Below are 14974 nucleotides of genomic sequence, written 5' to 3'. Positions count from 1 at the left end.
TCCCTCCTGGAAAAAGTTGAAATGACGTCCCTGCGCGGAAACGCCAACCTGATCAGCTGGACGATGAACGAAGATGCAGAAATGACAAGCCAATAATGGAAGGAAAAACTCTTCATTTAGCGATACTTTACACGAGGACAGTGAGGGTAGACCTTAAGTTTCACACAAGTGCTCATAGTTCTTACCCCATCCACAGTTACGTACGCTTGAGAGCGCTGTATTTGGAATGCTGCGCTGGGCATTTGAGGTTGCGATTGCGTACGAGAGCATGCAACAATTTATGAATGCTGAAATGATGGACATCATGCACCTTGTGTGTATCCGCCATTTAGCGTTCAGCAGTTGATGGCAACTACCAGCGCTGTAGTTGCCACCAGCGCAGAGTTTTCCCACTCATTATTGGCTTGTCATTTCTGCAACTTCGTTTATCCTCCAGTTGATCAGGTTGGGGTTTCCAGTCCTACATTCCTATGCGATTCTGCTTTGTTTTTGTGTTTACTACTTCCCTAAAAAGTTTGTACGTTGAGTTTTGAATCACCCTGTATACTGAAAACAATATCACCTTTTTACCGGCTATTATGCATAATAACAAAGTGTCGTTGGTAAATTTTATAAATGCTTGAAATTTATCGCCTCTATCTGTGATCATGCATGATACCTTAGTGTAATTTGTGAATTTGATTAACATGAAAAAATCCAAATGAGTCTAATATCATCTGGAGTGATGAATATGGTCGGAACCCGATATAATGATAAACAATTTTACGATCGTACTCAGATATAACGATACATGTATGAATTATCATGTGTAGTATATATATATATATATCATATACGTAGTACGGTTTATCATGTTTACCGAAGGCGCGACGCTTGGCTACTAAGCATGATCGCCGGTAAAGTGATAAATTTAGGGAAATTTATCAAGCATATTAAAATGCTCTGCGATTATGCATAATAACCGGATTTATCACATTTACCATATATATTTCTATTTTTAGTGTTTGTATCCGTTTCAAAGCGGTAAGGCAATCAATAGTGTGGGAGGGTATAAAATAACTTTATGACTTTTCCGAGATTAAATATCGTGAGGGGATTTTTTTTTTCGCTTCCTATTTGACACAGATGATTTCTTATAAAACCTTTAGCAGCCTATCCTAAAACTCTGTCATCCGTTTCCTAATAATAAGGAAGAAAAGTAAATATACAGGGAATCATAAAACTTTACCAAAGAACAATAATTGTCTGCTTTCCGTTGAATGATAGCACTTTTCTTTCATAAAAGTGAAAAAGAATTAACTATTCGCATGGTAATGGAGAGGGGAAACCTTTGACTGCTATCAAAACTTAACAGCCGTTTTAATGACGGGGAGACGTCAGATTTTGTCCTCCTTGCAAGGATTCCTACCCATTTTCTTTTTTTTTTGTTTCCTTCATGAAGTTATTGCATAAATTATCTTTATAAAGAAAGAAATTTACATTGAAAAATCTTTAAAAAAAAAGACGTATTTTGTGGTGGATTTTACATTCATCTCTTTCCGTTTTTGGATAAAATATCGCTCTCATCAATATTTAAATAATCCCTGCTCACGAGGCATACTTTTATTCATTGTTTTAACCGTAGCTCTACATCTTCGGTTTTTTCTTATCTTTTCCCCCAAGAAATAATGGGTCGGTGCTTCGCAATCTTATTGTATAATTTACAAGTATGAATGTGTTTCCTCGTTTTCTTTCTTCACCCATTCTTCTGGTTGTTGTTTTTTTAATCCTTTGGTCTTTGTTATCATTTATCTCGTAATAATGGGGTTTGAGACTTTTAAAACGCCAATTTGAAATGTTTCAAAAACTGCCATTTTCAAAACCTCTGACGGAAAATTGATTGTGTTTAAAGCCGTCTTGATATATATATGTCATGTAGTCCGTTATTACATAATGTTAGTGTTTTTTTGTTTTTTTTTAGTCACGCTTTATTCACGTGAAAAAATTTAATTATAAGATTTATATTTTTGATTAACGTCTCTAAGTATTCCTTTTAATTGATACTATTGTGAATTTGATAAAGCTTCTTTTTTTTATTCATTGTTCTTTATGCATTGATATTTTGAACTTGTTGAAACAGATTCAGCTTCTAGTAATTGTTTCAATAAAATGTGGATGTAATCTTTTATGTAATAATATTTATCTAAAACCTACCTCATTTGTGATGCTATTCTCATCAATACGTACGCTCAACACTCATGCTTTCATACAGCTGCACATACACTTAAAATGAAGTACATATAAATAGCTACTATATGCAGTCGATGCTCGTTATAACAACCCCACGTTATAGCAACCATTCCATTACAACGACCGGTAGGATAAGTCCCAAATGTTTCCATAGAACGGCTATCATATATGTTGTACTTTCGCTATAACGACCCTCCCAATATAACGTCCATTTTAGACGGATTGGGGCGTCGTTATATCTAGCGTTGACTATAATATTCATTCTAATATACATTGTATAATGTATATGATACGGTAAATAAGACAAATCCAATATTATGCATAATCGCCGAGCATTTTGGTAAATTATATAAATTTCCTTAAATTTCGCACTTTTACCGGCGATTAGGCATAGTACCTAAGAGTCGTTAGTCTCTTAGCCTCCTTAGTCTCGCGCTCATAAGTCTTTTGACAACAATAAATTTGTCTGCAAATTTCGTATTTGAATTTTTTAACGAAATATATTCTATGAAACACAAACACAGAATCTCATTACAAACTATTGCGACCAAAAAATTGCTTATCTACATTTTGTAAATTCAGAAAAAATTTAATCACTTATATGTTGGATCTAAAGTCAAGTCCACCATGTCATGGGCATTATAACAAAATATAATAAATCAGCTCTTCATTAGAAAACCTTTGAATTGTAAAACTACTTGGCAAGTGATTGGTATGAACTCAATAAGCTTGTCTCATGGTCACTGGGTACTTTTTCCCATTATTTTTTCCCAAAGTTAAAAAAACCATCGAATTTACATAATTTCTGCCTCTGACTTGTCTATCGAACTCAATCCATAAATGCTTGATGGCATTCAAGTTATAGCTCTGATTTCATCACTCTCAAAACTCTAATTTGTTGCCTTTCATATAATTTTTAATAGTTTTTAGCTATTTAGCTATTTTAGCTATATTGTCGTGCCGGTATATCAGTAATAGCAGCATGTATCACGTCGTAAAGAGCGACATGTGGTTATGAAGTAACATTATTGCAACGAGACCTGTCCCTTGTGTTTTTTCAAAAAGTAAAGAGGGTCGACACCTTTAGCAAAGATTCATCCCTACTTTCACCATGTTTAACAGTAAGAACCTATATAATTTATTTATAATTTACCTTATAGCTACTTATTAGAACCTGTAATACCTGATATGTTTATTACCTATTACCTATTTGTATTTTGGATTGTTCTCTTGTCAGTAAGAAAATTGGCATAATTCTCCCTCTCCCTTGTCCTTCCGTAATAAAGTAAAAACGATTTTTTTTTCGCTTGGAAAACAATCAAACAAGCCCAAATGATGTTCAGCCGACGTTTTATACTCACATTCAGTCCATGTTTTGAACTAAATTCATCTTTGGCTTCTCCCAGTGGACTCTTTGATTGTATATTGATTGTTCTATATATCCTATCTAATGTCTTCTTTTGTTGTACTGAAAGAAAATTACTTTTTACATGTTCCCGAGATCATTGAACATGGTTCCACAAACTTATGAACTGGTTGTGATACTAAAATCACTTGCCACTTAAAATTGACTTCGCTCTTACTTAAAGCCTTAATTACGCTTTACCCCCCCCCCCAAAAAAAAAAATTTCACCGACTATTCTTTACGTTGTATATTGTTCATTATGTCTCTGCATATTCCTACCATAACTTCAAATTAAATAACAATTAACTACTATATTTGATTGAACTATGTTTCTCAAAACACTTTCGATAAACAAAAATTGCAATTGACAAAACAAAATTGGCATTAACAAAAATTAGACAATCAAAGCCAACTAATTACAGACAAACAAATTTCAGCCATAGGTGTCGATAAATATCTTCCTGCTGTTTTACATATGCCAAAGTCAGGAAAAGGTATGCAAATAAGCTGATTCTACAATCATTACAGAATTTGTCAAAAGACTTTTAAGCGCTACTGTACATCTAGAACGTCTCATCGACAAGGGTTTCCCAATTAATTAATACATTTTTTTTCTATTAATCTTCAATAACAGATGTACAAGAAAACGAAAAATAATAATTGAGGCACTTCAAATTCAAAGACTCTATTGAAAAATATACAATGACGTACGATTATATTCGACAGAAAGGTTGTTTTCAGAAAGGAAAAAAACGTACTCAATTATTGTTCTCAATTATTATTTTTTAATCATAGTACAATGCATAATAAGCAAAAATAAGTGTATAAAAACGCGTATGTTTATTCACAACGATATAGTATATTCAATGAATGAAAAAGAAAAAAAAAAGCTTAATACTTTAATTAAAACCTCAAGTCGTTCTTTTTTTCCTTTCTTTTGACTTGAAATATCAATTTTTATTTCTTAAGGGAAAAAATTAACTCAATTAGTTCAGAGAGTATATTTTTTCCTTATTTTTTATCATGTATAAATAACGGATCATCTTGAAATTTATATAAAAAACTAAATTTGCTTTTGCTAATTTGCTTGTCAAATTAATTTTTTTAAGGAAACACGTTATTGAATGTTGAAAAAAAACGTATGTACGTTCTATGCATATTTTCCATTCAAATTTGTTTTTATAAAAACGCGTATTTTGCAGTTTCGTATTCTGCGTATCTTTGTCATTGAAAAAGCAATACATATTATGTCAATTTAAGTGACGAGTTTGAGAAAAACAAGAAAATGTTCAAATTAGGATTTTTTGGGAAATATTCGTATACATTTAGCTAATTGAAATGGAAAACACAATACCCATTCAAAATGATGTAGAAACTGAAAAAAAAAGGCAATCTTGCATTTTCCGAAAAAAACTATATTGTCTGCATCTAAATGGAATATTTTCTTCTAAGCATTTGTTATTGAACAGAAAAATATTTTGTTAGTCAAAAACGTGAACGAGTGTTATCATTGTACAGTAAATGTGGTAAATCGGTTATTATGTATACCTAACAATCGTCTTGGTTAGTTTGATACATTTATCTCTTTTTTACCGGCGAATATGACCCCAGCGTCGTTGGTAAGTTTGATAAATACTGAAAAAATTATCACTTTTACCGGAGATTATTGGGTATTTTTATGCATTATACCCAAGCGCCAAGTGTAATTGGTGAATTTGATAAATATGAAAAAAATTCCAAATGAGTCTAGTATGTGTGATGAATATAGTCTGACCCCGATATAATCATAACAAATTTTGAGATTGCACCCCGATATAATGATACAAAACATTTATGAATTATCATGTATAGTATATCATATAGTACGATTTATCATGTTTACCAACAACGCGACGCTTTAGTATTATGCCTAATCATCGGTAAGAGTGATTAATTTAGAGAAATATATCAAATTTATCAACGACGCTTGGGTACTATGCATAACCGTCGGTAAAAGTGATAAATTTATGGAAATTTATCAAAGTTACAAAAATTCTTGGTAAGTATGCTTAAAAATTGGTTATTATTTATAATTACTGCATTTATTACATTTACCGTTGAATATATATTAGTATTAAAGCAAATCTTTATTGAGCTTGACTAATTTAAATATATCAACTGGTGATACAGTCTGGCAGCCAAATAGGGATTTTCGCCGAACCCTGTTTTGAACTAATAAGTTGTTTTTTATTGTTGGTATATTATGTTTAGGGTATGTAGATTCATAAAACAGCGGGTACCCATTCAGTATCCTTGAGCAACTCTCAGAATTCAAGATTGCGGCCATCCCTAAATTAAATATTTAGGTTCTATGAAAATTTGTACTTTCATAGTGAAACATGATGAAACATGTGAACATGTTTTCATCGTATATTTATTGCTAATTTTAGTTAAAATTACCTGAACAGACCTGAAAGTAAACATTTTTGTAAGTAAAAAAATTAAATTAGTGAAGGCGGCCATTTTTAATGTACAATTTTACTTAATTTACAAGAAATTTACTGAAAAAAGTAAAATTAAAATTTTTTGCTAGTTTTTATTTTATATCTCTTAACAGATATTTCATTTAATTACTTTTAAAACATATATTCACACAAGTATCCCATTTAATAAAATATAAAATTAGTACTTTCATATAAAAGTTACATTCACAAGTGAAGTACGGTGGTTAGCTACATTTTCAACGATGTCTCACTAAATGAAGACGAATGTATGTTAATTGAAATCTGGATAAATTCCATATTCTCACCGTCTTCATTTTCTTGTTGTTGTTGTTTATTTTTATTTAGACAGCCACTTGCATACGCAAGGGGTGGGTTTAATCCCCCCGAGCAGAGATTATAGTGTTGTTTCGCAAGAAAAAGCGTAAACCCGTCCCTCCCTTCAGAATGAAAAAAATTGAAACCCCCTTCCACCCGAGAAAATCCTAGAATATATGTATAAATTTAAAAACCACACTGCAACAGACGAAAAAAAAATTCTGGCTGATACATCACGTAATATTTAACGCTTACTGGTTCCAATATGGCGGAAGACACCATCTTGAATATTGTGAGTTGCCCAAGGGTACCAAAGAGGTACCCGGTATTTCTCGATTCCTTATATTTAGAACAAACAATTTCAGTAATAAAAAAACTTACAAGAACAAAACGAGGTTTTTCTTACAGCTGCAGGATTAGTATATTTATCCGTCTCATGACTGAGAATCGCAAGTACATCTCTGGACTTTCTTATTCAGGAAATATTTATAATTTGATACAAAAATGAAAACAAATTGATTGATTACTTAAAATGAGTCTTCGCGAAAATATTATGGAGAATATATTGCAGAGATAAAAAAAGCATCACTGGCTGCGGTATATCTGTAAAATTGTTGTTATAGTGTCCTGTAAAAATAATGACTTTCTTTTTCCCGATCAAACATTTGTGTTTTAAAGCGAAAAATGAAACCATATTTCCTTTCAATCGTTTGAATGGAAAATGCATTTTTAAATCATTTTCTTCCAATCATGTATAATTCTAATTTTTACAAAATATTGTATTGGTATCCGGTTACCCATCACTACTATTTTACCGTACATCCACCTTGTACACATTCTTGTATGGAATTGTTAACGAATTTTTCCCGACTACAGGAATCAACATCTCGACCTACCTACCACTGCAGCCAACAGCCACAGCCATAAATTTCTTAATATTTGTGATATGTTTGATATGTATTTTTCTGTAATCTACCTTATTTTTCACCGTCAACTGCTATGTACGATCTTCGGAATAAGAAAATGCAAAAGGAAATTCCATTGTTAAATCGAAATCTATGTTTAGAGAAGAATGTGTTGTTGAATGTTATGACGAAATAATACAAAAGAGAATGAGAGAAATTTCAACCAATACGGTTAATGACGGTCTTGAAGATCGTCATTAACCGTATTGAAACGGTTAGAACCGTATGAAAACATCGAAGATGTTTTCTTTTCTGATATGCATGATATGTTAATTACAAATTTTTACTCAATACTTAGCAATGTCTTTGTTGTTAAAAAAAGTGATTATATATATATATATATATATATTCACGTCAAACATTCATGAAACTTACATTTTATCTTAATTTTCTTCCCATCGTAAAAATACACGAAAGCCGCAAAAAAATTTTTTCACTTACTGATTTACAGCTGGTGTAAAAAACAACAACAAGCGAGCATATTACGCATTAAATTATCTTCGCTCAGTCTTAATCGTATTCCATATGAAAGAAAAGTTCCCGAGTCTTCCTAAACATATTTGGACGCAACACCTGGGAACCAAAGACAAGGTAAACGCAAAGAAAAAAATTCGAATGAAATTTTAATAAGGAAATGTAATAAAACGTATGTGTGAAAAGAAGCGAGGATTTTGCGAGATGAGCTTCATAATCAAATTTTGCTAATTACGCATAAAAAAGTTTCACTCTTTCGCAGCATAACTTCGATATGTTAGAGGGAAAAAAACCGTAAACAAGTTAACAGAAGTGTCCGTTGAGAACATAAGAACACTGAATATTTGCTGTTTAACTGATGCAGTTAGCAAAATAATAATTAGAAAAAAACTGGAAAAAGCGAAAAAATTGGATATTTTCTTTCTAATCTTAAAAAAATATAATTGTTCTTAAAAATAAAACACGCGGCAACTTTGCATAAACTCGGAACAAACAAAACATTGAAGAAAAATGATTAAAATAGAGATGTTATGAGAAAAAAGTCTTTTTTTTAGTCTTGGTATAAAAAATGCGAGAAATTAACAAAAATTAACAAAATTTTGTATAAACGAATCAATGTGCGATGCATCAACTAATTCATGTAGTCGAGATATGGTTGTGCGTTATGGGAATTATGTTTACACAAACAACCCCAAAATTTATCCTTAACTTAATTTTTCAACAATTGTAGGAGTAATTACAATGAATAGTTTGAATTTCAATACTGAGTTAGAAGCTAGACACATTAAGCCCGAGAGTAATAACATGCACGAGTATTTAGCGTTTATTTACTGAAGAATCAATTTAAAATTCTATTTCTTTGTCTATAATGTTGCTGTTTAGACTTAATTGGATTTCTGATTATTTACCATTACATACTTCTAAACCTATATTTTGAACACAAATAACGGACTAATTCTATATAATGCTCATTTTTGAGAATTGTTTTTTAATTATTCATTCAGAAATTTTTCCCCTTAGGCCAAAAGTGTGAAACGGATCTGTTGTAATGGTAATTGAAGTTTGAAAGTGCATATATATATAAACTAAAAATAAAATACTATCTACATGCTCAAAGGGGAGAGAGAAAAAATGACACTTGCTAATGGTACAGCAGATAGAGAAGAACGAAAACCTATAATTTAGGTAAATTATCCATTTCCTCCTTTTGGTTATTATTAGACGTTTCCTCGCAAATGTTGCTGATGAATTTACAAATTGCTTGACAATAAAATTACTTTGTAAATATGCTTTTGAAGTGTTTCATAACAATTGATTTTTTAGAGCTGGATATTATTTCGTAATGTTACCTTATGTTACTTCAAATTCTTTAATCTCAATAATATTAACTTGTTCGCTCAAAAATAGCATAAAATCTTCAAAGAGTTTGTAATTTTTTATATACATAAAATTTCCACACGATAAGATAATGTTCCAGTTTCATTCGATCCATCTACGGTATTTTATTATTTATTTCTTCCAAATGATCAAGTTTTGACAAACGGTACTTCTGACAATTCATAAATTTTTACTTTCTTTATTAGCGGAACTTTTCTGAAAATAAGTAGAAAAAACGATACAATAATTGTAATGCGAATACTCTTCGTTTCTTATATTCAACAAATTAACGATATGAACAACGTCTTTGATAGTCTGCCGAATTTTACGTTTAACAGTTCAGGTAAAAATGAGAAAAATAATCTTCGACATAATTTGACGTTTTATCCGACGCTGCGCCCTTATTTGATTGAAAATCGTCTTCAAATGTCAAATGTAATTTTCTAAAACCTCTTCTCTTCGTGTGTTTCATCTTATTCAACGTTACACTGCCTTGGTAACGATCAAGATACAAAGCTAGAGCTTGGGAAACTTAATTATCAAATTAATTAAATAATTCCACGAGTGAAATTCACTCTATACTCGAGAAGTCATTCCAATTTCACCCAAATGGACGACTGGCCTTTGTCAAGCAGCTCTTAATTGGCAGTATATTGGATTAATTAATTTAATAACTAACTTCGCATTCATCTCACTGTGGGTCGAAGCGGATGAAGCCAGTACCCAAAGTCATCTAGAGGAATTTACGCTCAAGAAAAGGAGAAACATGCCAAGGGTGCCAAAAGGGCGCGTGTTCAGGGCTGATATCCTCTAGTGAAATAGCTCGCAGCTGCTTCATTCCGACTTCCACTAGAATGAAGATTTAATTAATGATGTGTCAGAATTTTGTTTTCTTAAGGTAAGGATCTTGAAACTATGACAGCGTGGAATGTAAGAAAATAAAACAGCATACCCGCGTTGCCCGTAAAATTGCCGGAGAACTTTCCGTTGCATCTTACCTTCTGTCTGTAAAAAAACAAACAAAATCATCGAAAAGATTAGAATATCCTGATAGTTTAGGAATATACATTTCGGCAGTTTAGTGAATATCTGATGCTATGTCTTATATGTCTAATAACTTCGGGTGAAGGCTTAAAAGTTGAGGAATTCTAATACTATAATATTTTTGTGCATTTAAGTGAGCACGTTTGTGTTGCTGCGAGAAATGCACCTCCTGATACTAGGAATTTGCCGAGAAATATATACTTTGTTTTCTAAGCTCACTTCGGCATTCGAATAATTTAGTAAATTCCGAACGTGGTTTTCGACCAAATTACAGAAAAACGAGTCGGGTCTTCTCCTTAGTAACGTTGAAAAGGAAAGTCATACGCATGAAACATTCAACAAATGCTACAGAAAACAAAAAATGTGCGCTAACAGCACAGCTCTTACATACCCATTGGCCTGGAAATGGCATCACTCGCAGCAATAACGAGCTTTTTTTTTTTTTTGCTGTTGTTGCCTGTATCGTTTTGTTTTTTCTCGTTGCACTCAAACTATTTTTTTTTCTCTCTGCACACCTGATACTTGCACGTGCAACTTCTGCCTGATAAATAAATTATTCACAAACTGGAATACACGACAGCCAAATTACGTCATGATACTCTACTCTGTAGTCCCAATCATCTCATTTCATCTGTGAAATGTACATACGGAGGAAACAAACATTACAATGACTTTTTTCCGTTGCATTTCCCCAAATTAGATTTTCTTCGAGGTTTTTATCCTCGTACCAATGCATTGCAAGAGAGAAACATTTCCCACATAGATTTTTTATTTAAAAACATTTATTTATTCGTCATTTCACGTGTTTTTTGATATATGGTCAAGAGATCTGTTTATTTTTTTATGCTTATATATAATTTTTAAAACCATTGATTACGGAAAAATACTTTTAATATAAAAAGGGAACCAAATAACGTGCTCATTTTTCATACATCACTTATTTTACTAGGAGCTGTATATGTACAAAAATGCAAAAATTCATTTCCTATACGATTTTCCTGTCGTCTAACTTCCAATTGAAATATTTATCCCCACTGAGCCTAACAAAAATCATGTCATGTTTCTAAGTGAAATATTCGCTGAGATATTGCTCATTAAAAGTTAAAGGACATCGCACTGCTTAGAAAAGTTTTAATAATTTGCAACACGAACGAATCTTTCAAATTTTCGTGTTGTTGTTTCTCGAGTGTGTCTATTAAACTATTATATGCAAAACACTATTATTTAACTTTTACAAAAAAAAAAATAACTGCATAAAAATGTTAACATGAATAAAATATGAAAGGAAAACTATTTGGGAAAAATGTTTTATGAAATTAAAATTGTTAACTATTATTAAATTAATCATTATTTATTAAAATTTTTGAATATTTTTATTGAGTTTGTAACGTTAAAAGCAGTCATTTCAAAATTTAGGTACAACAATCAAAAGTAAAAATTCCACTGCTTAATTAGAAATGAAATGATAAACTACAGACCAATATCGGTTCTTCCAGTTTTTTCTAAAATAATCGAAAAATTTATGTGTCAACAACTAATAGGTTTTTGAATCATAACAATTATTTGGCCCCGAATCAATACGGTTTTCAAAAAAATAAAAACACTGAAATGGCTATAATCAAAATCTGTCACTATTTAAATACCGGTTGCAATAACAATAAATACACTATTGTTGTTTATTTAGACCTGAAATAAGATGTGGATTTGACCGTATTAACAGAAAAATTACATAGAGCTGGTATACGAGAACGAATACTATAATGACATATTACTTTGACAGACAACAAGCAGTAAAGGGGGTCCTCCAGGGACCTGTTTTAGGTCCCACATTACTTCTCATTTACATAAACGACTTCTATAAACTGAAACTAAACGCTCAATTCATTTCTCTGTACTTAGAGGATGACGATATAACAACTTTAATAACAAAGGCAGAGGATGATATGAGACGTATTAATCAGTGTATGGTTGCAAACAAACATGAATTAAACGTGCAAAAGGCCAAATATCAGATTGCTAAAATGAGAAGCTTAAATTCTGACATAGAAATCCCCATTAAAGTTCATATCTGTCATCCTCAAACACAACAAAATTGCAACTGCCAAAAAATCCAGAGAGTGTATGAATACGAATACTTAGACGTAACCATACGGGATGACTTAAAATGAAATATTCATTGCAATAAAAAAATAACAAAAAAATTCGATTTCACACAGCTCTTTTAGACAAGCTCAAGTATTCGGTAATGGAGTATTTTTTGAAAGATGTCTTTTACGCGTGAGTTTTCTCAATTAGAACTTACGGTTTATGTGCGTGGTGTGGAGCATACCATTGTGATATCATGAAACTAAGTAACACGTATAACAAGGTAAGAACTATGCTAACACAAACCATACTGAAAACGATAGAAAAATTACCTTTCACACACACTAGACATCAGACAATTATATATTTACCGAACGAAAGGCTTTGCGACGAAAAATAAAAATTGGCTTCAGAGAGAAACAAATAGAACAGCAGCAAGATTCCAACATGATTTTGAAATGCCGAAAACAAGAAAACATCTCTTTCAAAAGTGTTACTGCTCCTAAATTAATGAATTCATTTCAGTCAAAAAACCAACTACTAATAATACTAACCACAAATATGAAATTTACAAATATGCAGAAAGCATTCCGAATTATGATGACACGTTCTGAAACTGCTCGCACGTCGAAAAGCTCGATAAATATAAAATTAACAATATTTTTTTACATATTACTGCTTAAAATTATATATTTTTTATGTGTATTAATGTTGTGCCCAGAATATATTCTCATCATCTTGTTTAAATTTCACTAAATCCGATGCCATTTTACATTGAACTGTTATACAACACATGTCTTAAATTTTTCTCTAGTTGTTATGTTCTTTTTTTATAATTATACTGCGTACTTGGCTGCTCACACTGGCGAATACAGAAGACATGACAACAACAGCTTAAATTTGGTGGCGACTGATGATAATTCTGCATCTATATATTCTCGATATAACCTCTATACAACTTTATTTTTTTCTTTCCCCGCACAGTATCGTTATATTGAGCTTTCACTGTATTTATACCTAAACGAAATATGTGTTTTAAATGAAGCTGTATAAAGGTTGTTTTCTCACATTGCTTCTCTAATGTATAGTTTTCATAGGAATACTGTACTCATAATGTTCGGTAAGAAAAACACAAGCTCTAGAACAAACTATATGAATTAATTTAATAAAAAAATATATACTAGATGATATATTCTTATTTAATTGGAAAAGTAGATAAATTATACACTACACTGAAAACCTGAAGAATGATTTTCTTCAATACCTCAGTTAGGTTTTCGATAATATCTGTTTAGAATTTGAAAAAAATAGAAAAAAAATATTTTCATTTTTGTTCATTTTGTGAAGTATTAGTATACTTTAATTGGATTCAGTGCCTTTTAAAGTATGAAGAAGTATACAATGTGCGTGATGAAACTGAGTTCATTGACACATTTAACACAGAAAATACATACTTCTTCAATAATTAAATTAAATTAATTCAATTCCCGGTTACGGTAAAACTCCCTCAAGGATTTGAACAAATTAAAGCCGATGCTGAATTGGGAAGAAATATCTAATCCATAATCTAATATTTTAGTGTCTTAGTAAATTACATCAAGTCATGAAAACATGATTGCAAACGTGAAGAGCTTGATATAAGAAGAGGAAAAAAAACGATGTCTTCACATCGAACATTTTTAATCATTTATGAGACATTCTCGGCATCCTTATGTATTTCGACCATTTATCAAATTCCGATAAACTAATCGTCACGTTCATTTCATTAACACAAAAAGAAAGCAGAAGTTATTTAATCTCAACAGAGATAAATTGGAACTACTGAACAGAACTTAAAAATAAAAATAAAATTTAAATATTAAAAAAATAACCCATAAAGCAAAAACAAGCATAATTCATATATAAAAATCGGAAAATTACTTTAAAGAAGGCGAATCTTCTTTATATGAACGTATCCTTTTACTTCCAAAGACTGCATAATGGCATATTTGAATAACATTCTCCTGAAGAAGCGAACAGCTGTTGCTCTAGTCTGCCAAAGCAGCTGCTGGTTTTCCTCTACTCGATCTTTCAGAGAGAATAATAGTGGATAAAAAAAATTATATATCCAAAAACACTCGAGTTATACAGAGAATAAAGCAGCTCTCAAAGTAGTTTCCAAAGAGGTTACCTACAATCTCCTCTCGTGCTTCAAATTATCCGGAAAAGGGTACTCGAATCTTATTCATCATCTGTTACACTTGAGAAATCTTCCCTTCGAGATCCACCTCAGCTATTTTCAGCTTGTCACGAACCACTGATTACAAGAAAGCATTAAAAAGACGCCCTATGTACAAATCCCAAATAACAACAACAAAATATCTTAAGTAATCTCCTTTTGAGAACGATGGGCTTTCATTCTTTTCGATAGCTCTTAGAAAATTTTAATTATCTTTTTATACTAACAACTTATGCGTATTATAGGTTCATTTTCTTCGTAACAGAATTTTTTTTTGTTTCATCTTTTTCTAGCGACAGACGGTAAATACGCAACGAGGAATTTTCTGACTGAAGATGTAAAGAAATATGGTCTATGTCCCTTTGAATGTCAATACATC

At 31.5% G+C, this 14974-nt stretch overlaps 1 long non-coding RNA gene across 2 annotated transcripts in view; it reads right to left on the bottom strand.

Moving 5' to 3' along the window:
- LOC149085463 (uncharacterized) overlaps window positions 1-14360 on the bottom strand; it is a 72990-nt gene extending 58630 nt beyond the window's left edge. Inside the window, exons 1-3 of one of the 2 annotated variants that reach the window (XR_016192852.1) lie at window positions 14298-14360; window positions 12749-12879; window positions 10201-10253 (exon numbers count right to left, since the gene is read on the bottom strand). This is a non-coding gene — a long non-coding RNA (uncharacterized LOC149085463). Of the gene's footprint in view, window positions 1-9876; window positions 10254-12748; window positions 12880-14297 lie in introns of those variants that run through there. The other variant, XR_016192851.1, reaches the window with a different exon arrangement.
- Between the last annotated feature and the right edge of the window lie 614 nt (window positions 14361-14974).

This window comes from Pholcus phalangioides, unplaced genomic scaffold (assembly GCF_987345545.1).
Source record: "Pholcus phalangioides strain wild (caught in Gottingen) unplaced genomic scaffold, Ppha-v1.0 ptg000007l_1, whole genome shotgun sequence".
Lineage (NCBI taxonomy): Eukaryota > Metazoa > Arthropoda > Arachnida > Araneae > Pholcidae > Pholcus > Pholcus phalangioides.
The sequence above is the reverse complement of the archived record's forward strand: the minus strand, read 5'-3'. Positions and strand labels throughout refer to the sequence as shown.